The sequence below is a fragment of the Rhinoderma darwinii genome, unplaced genomic scaffold, assembly GCF_050947455.1.
Source record: "Rhinoderma darwinii isolate aRhiDar2 unplaced genomic scaffold, aRhiDar2.hap1 Scaffold_895, whole genome shotgun sequence".
In the NCBI taxonomy this organism is placed as follows: domain Eukaryota; kingdom Metazoa; phylum Chordata; class Amphibia; order Anura; family Rhinodermatidae; genus Rhinoderma; species Rhinoderma darwinii.
Window position 1 is genome coordinate 4,462 of NW_027464467.1, and position 12,982 is coordinate 17,443.

General features: G+C 36.7%; 1 protein-coding gene across 1 annotated transcript in view; it reads left to right on the plus strand.

The window, feature by feature from the left end:
- The first annotated feature begins 360 nt into the window (after positions 1-360).
- Positions 361-12,982, plus strand: part of LOC142732158 (putative N-acetyltransferase camello) — a 49,043-nt gene continuing 36,421 nt past the window's right edge. The window contains exon 1 of the mRNA XM_075849481.1: positions 361-426. The gene's annotated coding sequence lies outside the window, so the exon portion shown is untranslated. The remainder of the gene's footprint in view (positions 427-12,982) is intronic.

Genomic DNA, 12,982 nt, shown 5'->3' on the forward strand with positions numbered 1-12,982 from the left:
GTATATATAGAGGTATATGTGGTATATATATGTATATATAGAGGTATATGTAGTGTATGAGGAGGGGTGACATTCTCTGTATCTCCTGGATGTAGTGTATATATGTATATATAGAGGTATATGTAGTGTATGAGGAGGGGGTGACATTCTCTGTATCTCCTGGATGTAGTGTATATATGTATATATAGAGGTATATGTGGTGTATGAGGAGGGGGTGACATTGTCTGTATCTCCTGGATGTAGTGTATATATGTATATAGATCTCTGCAGTGTATGAGGAAGGGGGGGTTCGTGTTCTGCTCCCCTCCCCCAGGATGGTTATATGGCAGCTGCTGTACAAGGGGAGGAGACACTTGGGAGCAGTGCACTGTGGGTAGAGGACGGGGCATGCTGGGAAGAGCTCGGGAAGGTGTAGAAGGATTTCAGGTTTGGTTACATTATTACTATTTGTGTACAATGTAAATTATCCGGCAGCCTGCAGATGATCTCACATGAGACGTGCTGCATATATTATCTGTACTCTCCATATATAACAGGACTGTCATTATCTGCAGATGATCTCACATGAGACGTGCTGCATATATTATATTATCTGTACTCTCCATATATAACAGGACTGTCATTACCTGCAGATGATCTCACATGAGACGTGCTGCATATATTATATTATCTGTACTCTCCATATATAACAGGACTGTCATTACCTGCAGATGATCTCACATGAGACGTGCTGCATATATTATATTATCTGTACTCTCCATATATAACAGGACTGTCATTACCTGCAGATGATCTCACATGAGACGTGCTGCATATATTATATTATCTGTACTCTCCATATATAACAGGACTGTCATTATCTGCAGATGATCTCACATGAGACGTGCTGCATATATTATATTATCAGTACTCTCCATATATAACAGGACTGTCATTATCTGCAGATGATCTCACATGAGACGTGCTGCATATATTATATTATCTGTACTCTCCATATAGAACAGGACTGTCATTACCTGCAGATGATCTCACATGAGACGTGCTGCATATATTATATTATCTGTACACTCCATATATAACAGGACTGTCATTATCTGCAGATGATCTCACATGAGACGTGCTGCATATATTATATTATCTGTACTCTCCATATATAACAGGACTGTCATTATCTGCAGATGATCTCACATGAGACGTGCTGCATATATTATATTATCAGTACTCTCCATATATAACAGGACTGTCATTATCTGCAGATGATCTCACATGAGACGTGCTGCATATATTATATTATCTGTACTCTCCATATATAACAGGACTGTCATTACCTGCAGATGATCTCACATGAGACGTGCTGCATATATTATATTATCTGTACTCTCCGTATATAACAGGACTGTCATTATCTGCAGATGATCTCACATGAGACGTGCTGCATATATTATATTATCTGTACACTCCATATATAACAGGACTGTCATTATCTGCAGATGATCTCACATGAGACGTGCTGCATATATTATATTATCTGTACTCTCCATATATAACAGGACTGTCATTATCTGCAGATGATCTCACATGAGACGTGCTGCATATATTATATTATCTGTACTCTCCATATATAACAGGACTGTCATTATCTGCAGATGATCTCACATGAGACGTGCTGCATATATTATATTATCTGTACTCTCCATATATAACAGGACTGTCATTACCTGCAGATGATCTCACATGAGACGTGCTGCATATATTATATTATCTGTACACTCCATATATAACAGGACTGTCATTATCTGCAGATGATCTCACATGAGACGTGCTGCATATATTATATTATCTGTACTCTCCATATATAACAGGACTGTCATTACCTGCAGATGATCTCACATGAGACGTGCTGCATATATTATATTATCTGTACACTCCATATATAACAGGACTGTCATTATCTGCAGATGATCTCACATGAGACGTGCTGCATATATTATATTATCTGTACTCTCCATATATAACAGGACTGTCATTATCTGCAGATGATCTCACATGAGACGTGCTGCATATATTATATTATCAGTACTCTCCATATATAACAGGACTGTCATTATCTGCAGATGATCTCACATGAGACGTGCTGCATATATTATATTATCTGTACTCTCCATATATAACAGGACTGTCATTACCTGCAGATGATCTCACATGAGACGTGCTGCATATATTATATTATCAGTACTCTCCATATATAACAGGACTGTCATTATCTGCAGATGATCTCACATGAGACGTGCTGCATATATTATATTATCAGTACTCTCCATATATAACAGGACTGTCATTATCTGCAGATGATCTCACATGAGACGTGCTGCATATATTATATTATCAGTACTCTCCATATATAACAGGACTGTCATTATCTGCAGATGATCTCACATGAGACGTGCTGCATATATTATATTATCTGTACTCTCCATATATAACAGGACTGTCATTACCTGCAGATGATCTCACATGAGACGTGCTGCATATATTATATTATCTGTACTCTCCATATATAACAGGACTGTCATTATCTGCAGATGATCTCACATGAGACGTGCTGCATATATTATATTATCAGTACTCTCCATATATAACAGGACTGTCATTATCTGCAGATGATCTCACATGAGACGTGCTGCATATATTATATTATCTGTACTCTCCATATATAACAGGACTGTCATTACCTGCAGATGATCTCACATGAGACGTGCTGCATATATTATATTATCAGTACACTCCATATATAACAGGACTGTCATTACCTGCAGATGATCTCACATGAGACGTGCTGCATATATTATATTATCTGTACTCTCCATATATAACAGGACTGTCATTATCTGCAGATGATCTCACATGAGACGTGCTGCATATATTATATTATCTGTACTCTCCATATATAACAGGACTGTCATTACCTGCAGATGATCTCACATGAGACGTGCTGCATATATTATATTATCAGTATACTCCATATATAACAGGACTGTCATTATCTGCAGATGATCTCACATGAGACGTGCTGCATATATTATATTATCTGTACTCTCCATATATAACAGGACTGTCATTATCTGCAGATGATCTCACATGAGACGTGCTGCATATATTATATTATCTGTACTCTCCATATATAACAGGACTGTCATTATCTGCAGATGATCTCACATGAGACGTGCTGCATATATTATATTATCTGTACTCTCCATATATAACAGGACTGTCATTATCTGCAGATGATCTCACATGAGACGTGCTGCATATATTATATTATCAGTACTCTCCATATATAACAGGACTGTCATTATCTGCAGATGATCTCACATGAGACGTGCTGCATATATTATATTATCTGTACTCTCCATATATAACAGGACTGTCATTATCTGCAGATGATCTCACATGAGACGTGCTGCATATATTATATTATCAGTACTCTCCATATATAACAGGACTGTCATTACCTGCAGATGATCTCACATGAGACGTGCTGCATATATTATATTATCAGTACTCTCCATATATAACAGGACTGTCATTATCTGCAGATGATCTCACATGAGACGTGCTGCATATATTATATTATCAGTACTCTCCATATATAACAGGACTGTCATTATCTGCAGATGATCTCACATGAGACGTGCTGCATATATTATATTATCTGTACTCTCCATATATAACAGGACTGTCATTACCTGCAGATGATCTCACATGAGACGTGCTGCATATATTATATTATCTGTACTCTCCATATATAACAGGACTGTCATTACCTGCAGATGATCTCACATGAGACGTGCTGCATATATTATATTATCTGTACTCTCCATATATAACAGGACTGTCATTATCTGCAGATGATCTCACATGAGACGTGCTGCATATATTATATTATCTGTACTCTCCATATATAACAGGACTGTCATTACCTGCAGATGATCTCACATGAGACGTGCTGCATATATTATATTATCTGTACTCTCCATATATAACAGGACTGTCATTACCTGCAGATGATCTCACATGAGACGTGCTGCATATATTATATTATCAGTACTCTCCATATATAACAGGACTGTCATTATCTGCAGATGATCTCACATGAGACGTGCTGTATATATTATATTATCAGTACTCTCCATATATAACAGGACTGTCATTACCTGCAGATGATCTCACATGAGACGTGCTGCATATATTATATTATCAGTACACTCCATATATAACAGGACTGTCATTACCTGCAGATGATCTCACATGAGACGTGCTGCATATATTATATTATCTGTACTCTCCATATATAACAGGACTGTCATTATCTGCAGATGATCTCACATGAGACGTGCTGCATATATTATATTATCTGTACTCTCCATATATAACAGGACTGTCATTATCTGCAGATGATCTCACATGAGATGTGCTGCATATATTATATTATCTGTACTCTCCATATATAACAGGACTGTCATTACCTGCAGATGATCTCACATGAGACGTGCTGCATATATTATCTGTACACTCCATATATAACAGGACTGTCATTATCTGCAGATGATCTCACATGAGACGTGCTGCATATATTATATTATCTGTACTCTCCATATATAACAGGACTGTCATTATCTGCAGATGATCTCACATGAGACGTGCTGCATATATTATATTATCTGTACTCTCCATATATAACAGGACTGTCATTATCTGCAGATGATCTCACATGAGACGTGCTGCATATAGTATATTATCAGTACTCTCCATATATAACAGGACTGTCATTATCTGCAGATGATCTCACATGAGACGTGCTGCATATATTATATTATCTGTACACTCCATATATAACAGGTCTGTCATTATCTGCAGATGATCTCACATGAGACGTGCTGTATATATTATATTATCTGTACTCTCCATATATAACAGGACTGTCATTATCTGCAGATGATCTCACATGAGACGTGCTGCATATATTATATTATCTGTACTCTCCATATATAACAGGACTGTCATTACCTGCAGATGATCTCACATGAGACGTGCTGCATATATTATATTATCTGTACTCTCCATATATAACAGGACTGTCATTATCTGCAGATGATCTCACATGAGACGTGCTGCATATATTATATTATCTGTACTCTCCATATATAACAGGACTGTCATTATCTGCAGATGATCTCACATGAGACGTGCTGCATATATTATATTATCAGTACTCTCCATATATAACAGGACTGTCATTACCTGCAGATGATCTCACATGAGACGTGCTGCATATATTATATTATCTGTACTCTCCATATATAACAGGACTGTCATTATCTGCAGATGATCTCACATGAGACGTGCTGCATATATTATATTATCTGTACTCTCCATATATAACAGGACTGTCATTATCTGCAGATGATCTCACATGAGACGTGCTGCATATATTATATTATCTGTACTCTCCATATATAACAGGACTGTCATTACCTGCAGATGATCTCACATGAGACGTGCTGCATATATTATATTATCTGTACTCTCCATATATAACAGGACTGTCATTATCTGCAGATGATCTCACATGAGACGTGCTGCATATATTATATTATCTGTACTCTCCATATATAACAGGACTGTCATTACCTGCAGATGATCTCACATGAGACGTGCTGCATATATTATATTATCTGTACTCTCCATATATAACAGGACTGTCATTATCTGCAGATGATCTCACATGAGACGTGCTGCATATATTATATTATCTGTACTCTCCATATATAACAGGACTGTCATTATCTGCAGATGATCTCACATGAGACGTGCTGCATATATTATATTATCTGTACTCTCCATATATAACAGGACTGTCATTACCTGCAGATGATCTCACATGAGACGTGCTGCATATATTATATTATCTGTACTCTCCATATATAACAGGACTGTCATTATCTGCAGATGATCTCACATGAGACGTGCTGCATATATTATATTATCTGTACTCTCCATATATAACAGGACTGTCATTACCTGCAGATGATCTCACATGAGACGTGCTGCATATATTATATTATCAGTACACTCCATATATAACAGGACTGTCATTATCTGCAGATGATCTCACATGAGACGTGCTGCATATATTATATTATCAGTACTCTCCATATATAACAGGACTGTCATTATCTGCAGATGATCTCACATGAGACGTGCTTCATATATTATATTATCTGTACTCTCCATATATAACAGGACTGTCATTATCTGCAGATGATCTCACATGAGACGTGCTGCATATATTATATTATCTGTACACTCCATATATAACAGGACTGTCATTATCTGCAGATGATCTCACATGAGACGTGCTGCATATATTATATTATCAGTACTCTCCATATATAACAGGACTGTCATTATCTGCAGATGATCTCACATGAGACGTGCTGCATATATTATATTATCTGTACACTCCATATATAACAGGACTGTCATTATCTGCAGATGATCTCACATGAGACGTGCTGCATATATTATATTATCTGTACTCTCCATATATAACAGGACTGTCATTATCTGCAGATGATCTCACATGAGACGTGCTGCATATATTATATTATCTGTACTCTCCATATATAACAGGACTGTCATTACCTGCAAATGATCTCACATGAGACGTGCTGCATATATTATATTATCTGTACTCTCCATATATAACAGGACTGTCATTATCTGCAGATGATCTCACATGAGACGTGCTGCATATATTATATTATCTGTACTCTCCGTATATAACAGGACTGTCATTATCTGCAGATGATCTCACATGAGACGTGCTGCATATATTATATTATCTGTACTCTCCATATATAACAGGACTGTCATTACCTGCAGATGATCTCACATGAGACGTGCTGCATATATTATATTATCTGTACTCTCCATATATAACAGGACTGTCATTATCTGCAGATGATCTCACATGAGACGTGCTGCATATATTATATTATCAGTACACTCCATATATAACAGGACTGTCATTACCTGCAGATGATCTCACATGAGACGTGCTGCATATATTATATTATCTGTACTCTCCATATATAACAGGACTGTCATTATCTACAGATGATCTCACATGAGACGTGCTGCATATATTATATTATCTGTACACTCCATATATAACAGGACTGTCATTATCTGCAGATGATCTCACATGAGACGTGCTGCATATATTATATTATCTGTACTCTCCATATATAACAGGACTGTCATTATCTGCAGATGATCTCACATGAGACGTGCTGCATATATTATATTATCTGTACACTCCATATATAACAGGACTGTCATTATCTGCAGATGATCTCACATGAGACGTGCTGCATATATTATATTATCTGTACACTCCATATATAACAGGACTGTCATTATCTGCAGATGATCTCACATGAGACGTGCTGCATATATTATATTATCTGTACTCTCCGTATATAACAGGACTGTCATTATCTGCAGATGATCTCACATGAGACGTGCTGCATATATTATATTATCTGTACTCTCCATATATAACAGGACTGTCATTACCTGCAGATGATCTCACATGAGACGTGCTGCATATATTATATTATCTGTACTCTCCATATATAACAGGACTGTCATTATCTGCAGATGATCTCACATGAGACGTGCTGCATATATTATATTATCTGTACTCTCCATATATAACAGGACTGTCATTATCTGCAGATGATCTCACATGAGACGTGCTGCATATATTATATTATCTGTACTCTCCATATATAACAGGACTGTCATTACCTGCAGATGATCTCACATGAGACGTGCTGCATATATTATATTATCTGTACTCTCCATATATAACAGGACTGTCATTATCTGCAGATGATCTCACATGAGACGCGCTGCATATATTATATTATCTGTACTCTCCATATATAACAGGACTGTCATTATCTGCAGATGATCTCACATGAGACGCGCTGCATATATTATATTATCAGTACTCTCCATATATAACAGGACTGTCATTATCTGCAGATGATCTCACATGTGACGTGCTGCATATATTATATTATCTGTACTCTCCGTATATAACAGGACTGTCATTACCTGCAGATGATCTCACATGAGACGTGCTGCATATATTATATTATCTGTACTCTCCGTATATAACAGGACTGTCATTATCTGCAGATGATCTCACATGAGACGTGCTGCATATATTATATTATCAGTACACTCCATATATAACAGGACTGTCATTATCTGCAGATGATCTCACATGAGACGTGCTGCATATATTATATTATCTGTACTCTCCGTATATAACAGGACTGTCATTACCTGCAGATGATCTCACATGAGACGTGCTGCATATATTATATTATCTGTACTCTCCGTATATAACAGGACTGTCATTATCTGCAGATGATCTCACATGAGACGTGCTGCATATATTATATTATCTGTACTCTCCATATATAACAGGACTGTCATTACCTGCAGATGATCTCACATGAGACGTGCTGCATATATTATATTATCTGTACTCTCCATATATAACAGGACTGTCATTACCTGCAGATGATCTCACATGAGACGTGCTGCATATATTATATTATCTGTACTCTCCATATATAACAGGACTGTCATTACCTGCAGATGATCTCACATGAGACGTGCTGCATATATTATATTATCAGTACTCTCCATATATAACAGGACTGTCATTACCTGCAGATGATCTCACATGAGACGTGCTGCATATATTATATTATCTGTACTCTCCATATATAACAGGACTGTCATTACCTGCAGATGATCTCACATGAGACGTGCTGCATATATTATATTATCTGTACACTCCATATATAACAGGACTGTCATTATCTGCAGATGATCTCACATGAGACGTGCTGCATATATTATATTATCAGTACTCTCCATATATAACAGGACTGTCATTACCTGCAGATGATCTCACATGAGACGTGCTGCATATATTATATTATCAGTACTCTCCATATATAACAGGACTGTCATTATCTGCAGATGATCTCACATGAGACGTGCTGCTTATATTATATTATCTGTACTCTCCATATATAACAGGACTGTCATTATCTGCAGATGATCTCACATGAGACGTGCTGCATATATTATCTGTACTCTCCATATATAACAGGACTGTCATTACCTGCAGATGATCTCACATGAGACGTGCTGCATATATTATATTATCAGTACTCTCCATATATAACAGGACTCTCATTATCTGCAGATGATCTCACATGAGACGTGCTGCATATATTATATTATCTGTACACTCCATATATAACAGGACTGTCATTATCTGCAGATGATCTCACATGAGACGTGCTGCATATATTATATTATCTGTACTCTCCATATATAACAGGACTGTCATTACCTGCAGATGATCTCACATGAGACGTGCTGCATATATTATATTATCAGTACTCTCCATATATAACAGGACTGTCATTACCTGCAGATGATCTCACATGAGACGTGCTGCATATATTATATTATCTGTACTCTCCATATATAACAGGACTGTCATTATCTGCAGATGATCTCACATGAGACGTGCTGCATATATTATATTATCTGTACTCTCCATATATAACAGGACTGTCATTATCTGCAGATGATCTCACATGAGACGTGCTGCATATATTATATTATCAGTACTCTCCATATATAACAGGACTCTCATTATCTGCAGATGATCTCACATGAGACGTGCTGCATATATTATATTATCTGTACTCTCCATATATAACAGGACTGTCATTATCTGCAGATGATCTCACATGAGACGTGCTGCATATATTATATTATCTGTACTCTCCATATATAACAGGACTGTCATTATCTGCAGATGATCTCACATGTGACGTGCTGCATATATTATATTATCTGTACACTCCATATATAACAGGACTGTCATTACCTGCAGATGATCTCACATGAGACGTGCTGCATATATTATATTATCTGTACTCTCCATATATAACAGGACTGTCATTACCTGCAGATGATCTCACATGAGACGTGCTGCATATATTATATTATCTGTACTCTCCATATATAACAGGACTGTCATTATCTGCAGATGATCTCACATGAGACGTGCTGCATATATTATATTATCAGTACTCTCCATATATAACAGGACTGTCATTATCTGCAGATGATCTCACATGAGACGTGCTGCATATATTATATTATCTGTACTCTCCATATATAACAGGACTGTCATTATCTGCAGATGATCTCACATGAGACGTGCTGCATATATTATATTATCTGTACTCTCCATATATAACAGGACTGTCATTATCTGCAGATGCTCTCACATGAGACGTGCTGCATATATTATATTATCTGTACTCTCCATATATAACAGGACTGTCATTATCTGCAGATGATCTCACATGAGACGTGCTGCATATATTATATTATCTGTACTCTCCATATATAACAGGACTGTCATTACCTGCAGATGATCTCACATGAGACGTGCTGCATATATTATATTATCAGTACTCTCCGTATATAACAGGACTCTCATTACCTGCAGATGATCTCACATGAGACGTGCTGCATATATTATATTATCTGTATACTCCGTATATAACAGGACTGTCATTACCTGCAGATGATCTCACATGAGACGTGCTGCATATATTATATTATCTGTACTCTCCATATATAACAGGACTGTCATTATCTGCAGATGATCTCACATGAGACGTGCTGCATATATTATATTATCAGTACACTCCATATATAACAGGACTGTCATTATCTGCAGATGATCTCACATGAGACGTGCTGCATATATTATATTATCTGTACTCTCCATATATAACAGGACTGTCATTATCTGCAGATGATCTCACATGAGACGTGCTGTATATATTATATTATCAGTACACTCCATATATAACAGGACTGTCATTACCTGCAGATGATCTCACATGAGACGTGCTGCATATATTATATTATCTGTACTCTCCGTATATAACAGGACTGTCATTATCTGCAGATGATCTCACATGAGACGTGCTGCATATATTATATTATCTGTACTCTCCATATATAACAGGACTGTCATTATCTGCAGATGATCTCACATGAGACGTGCTGCATATATTATATTATCTGTACACTCCATATATAGCAGGACTGTCATTACCTGCAGATGATCTCACATGAGACGTGCTGCATATATTATATTATCTGTACTCTCCATATATAACAGGACTGTCATTATCTGCAGATGATCTCACATGAGACGTGCTGCATATATTATATTATCTGTACACTCCATATATAACAGGACTGTCATTACCTGCAGATGATCTCACATGAGACGTGCTGCATATATTATATTATCTGTACTCTCCATATATAACAGGACTGTCATTATCTGCAGATGATCTCACATGAGACGTGCTGCATATATTATATTATCAGTACTCTCCATATATAACAGGACTGTCATTACCTGCAGATGATCTCACATGAGACGTGCTGCATATATTATATTATCTGTACTCTCCATATATAACAGGACTGTCATTACCTGCAGATGATCTCACATGAGACGTGCTGCATATATTATATTATCTGTACTCTCCATATATAACAGGACTGTCATTATCTGCAGATGATCTCACATGAGACGTGCTGCATATATTATATTATCTGTACTCTCCATATATAACAGGACTGTCATTATCTGCAGATGATCTCACATGAGACGTGCTGCATATATTATATTATCAGTACACTCCATATATAACAGGACTGTCATTACCTGCAGATGATCTCACATGAGACGTGCTGCATATATTATATTATCAGTACACTCCATATATAACAGGACTGTCATTATCTGCAGATGATCTCACATGAGACGTGCTGCATATATTATATTATCTGTACTCTCCATATATAACAGGACTGTCATTATCTGCAGATGATCTCACATGAGACGTGCTGCATATATTATATTATCTGTACACTCCATATATAACAGGACTGTCATTACCTGCAGATGATCTCACATGAGACGTGCTGCATATATTATATTATCTGTACTCTCCATATATAACAGGACTGTCATTATCTGCAGATGATCTCACATGAGACGTGCTGCATATATTATATTATCTGTACTCTCCATATATAACAGGACTGTCATTATCTGCAGATGATCTCACATGAGACGTGCTGCATATATTATATTATCTGTACTCTCCATATATAACAGGACTGTCATTATCTGCAGATGATCTCACATGAGACGTGCTGCATATATTATATTATCTGTACTCTCCATATATAACAGGACTGTCATTACCTGCAGATGATCTCACATGAGACGTGCTGCATATATTATATTATCTGTACTCTCCATATATAACAGGACTGTCATTATCTGCAGATGATCTCACATGAGACGTGCTGCATATATTATATTATCTGTACACTCCATATATAACAGGACTGTCATAACCTGCAGATGATCTCACATGAGACGTGCTGTATATATTATATTATCTGTACTCTCCATATATAACAGGACTGTCATTATCTGCAGATGATCTCACATGAGACGTGCTGCATATATTATATTATCTGTACTCTCCATATATAACAGGACTGTCATTATCTGCAGATGATCTCACATGAGACGTGCTGCATATATTATATTATCTGTACTCTCCATATATAACAGGACTGTCATTACCTGCAGATGATCTCACATGAGACGTGCTGCTTATATTATATTATCTGTACTCTCCATATATAACAGGACTGTCATTATCTGCAGATGATCTCACATGAGACGTGCTGCATATATTATATT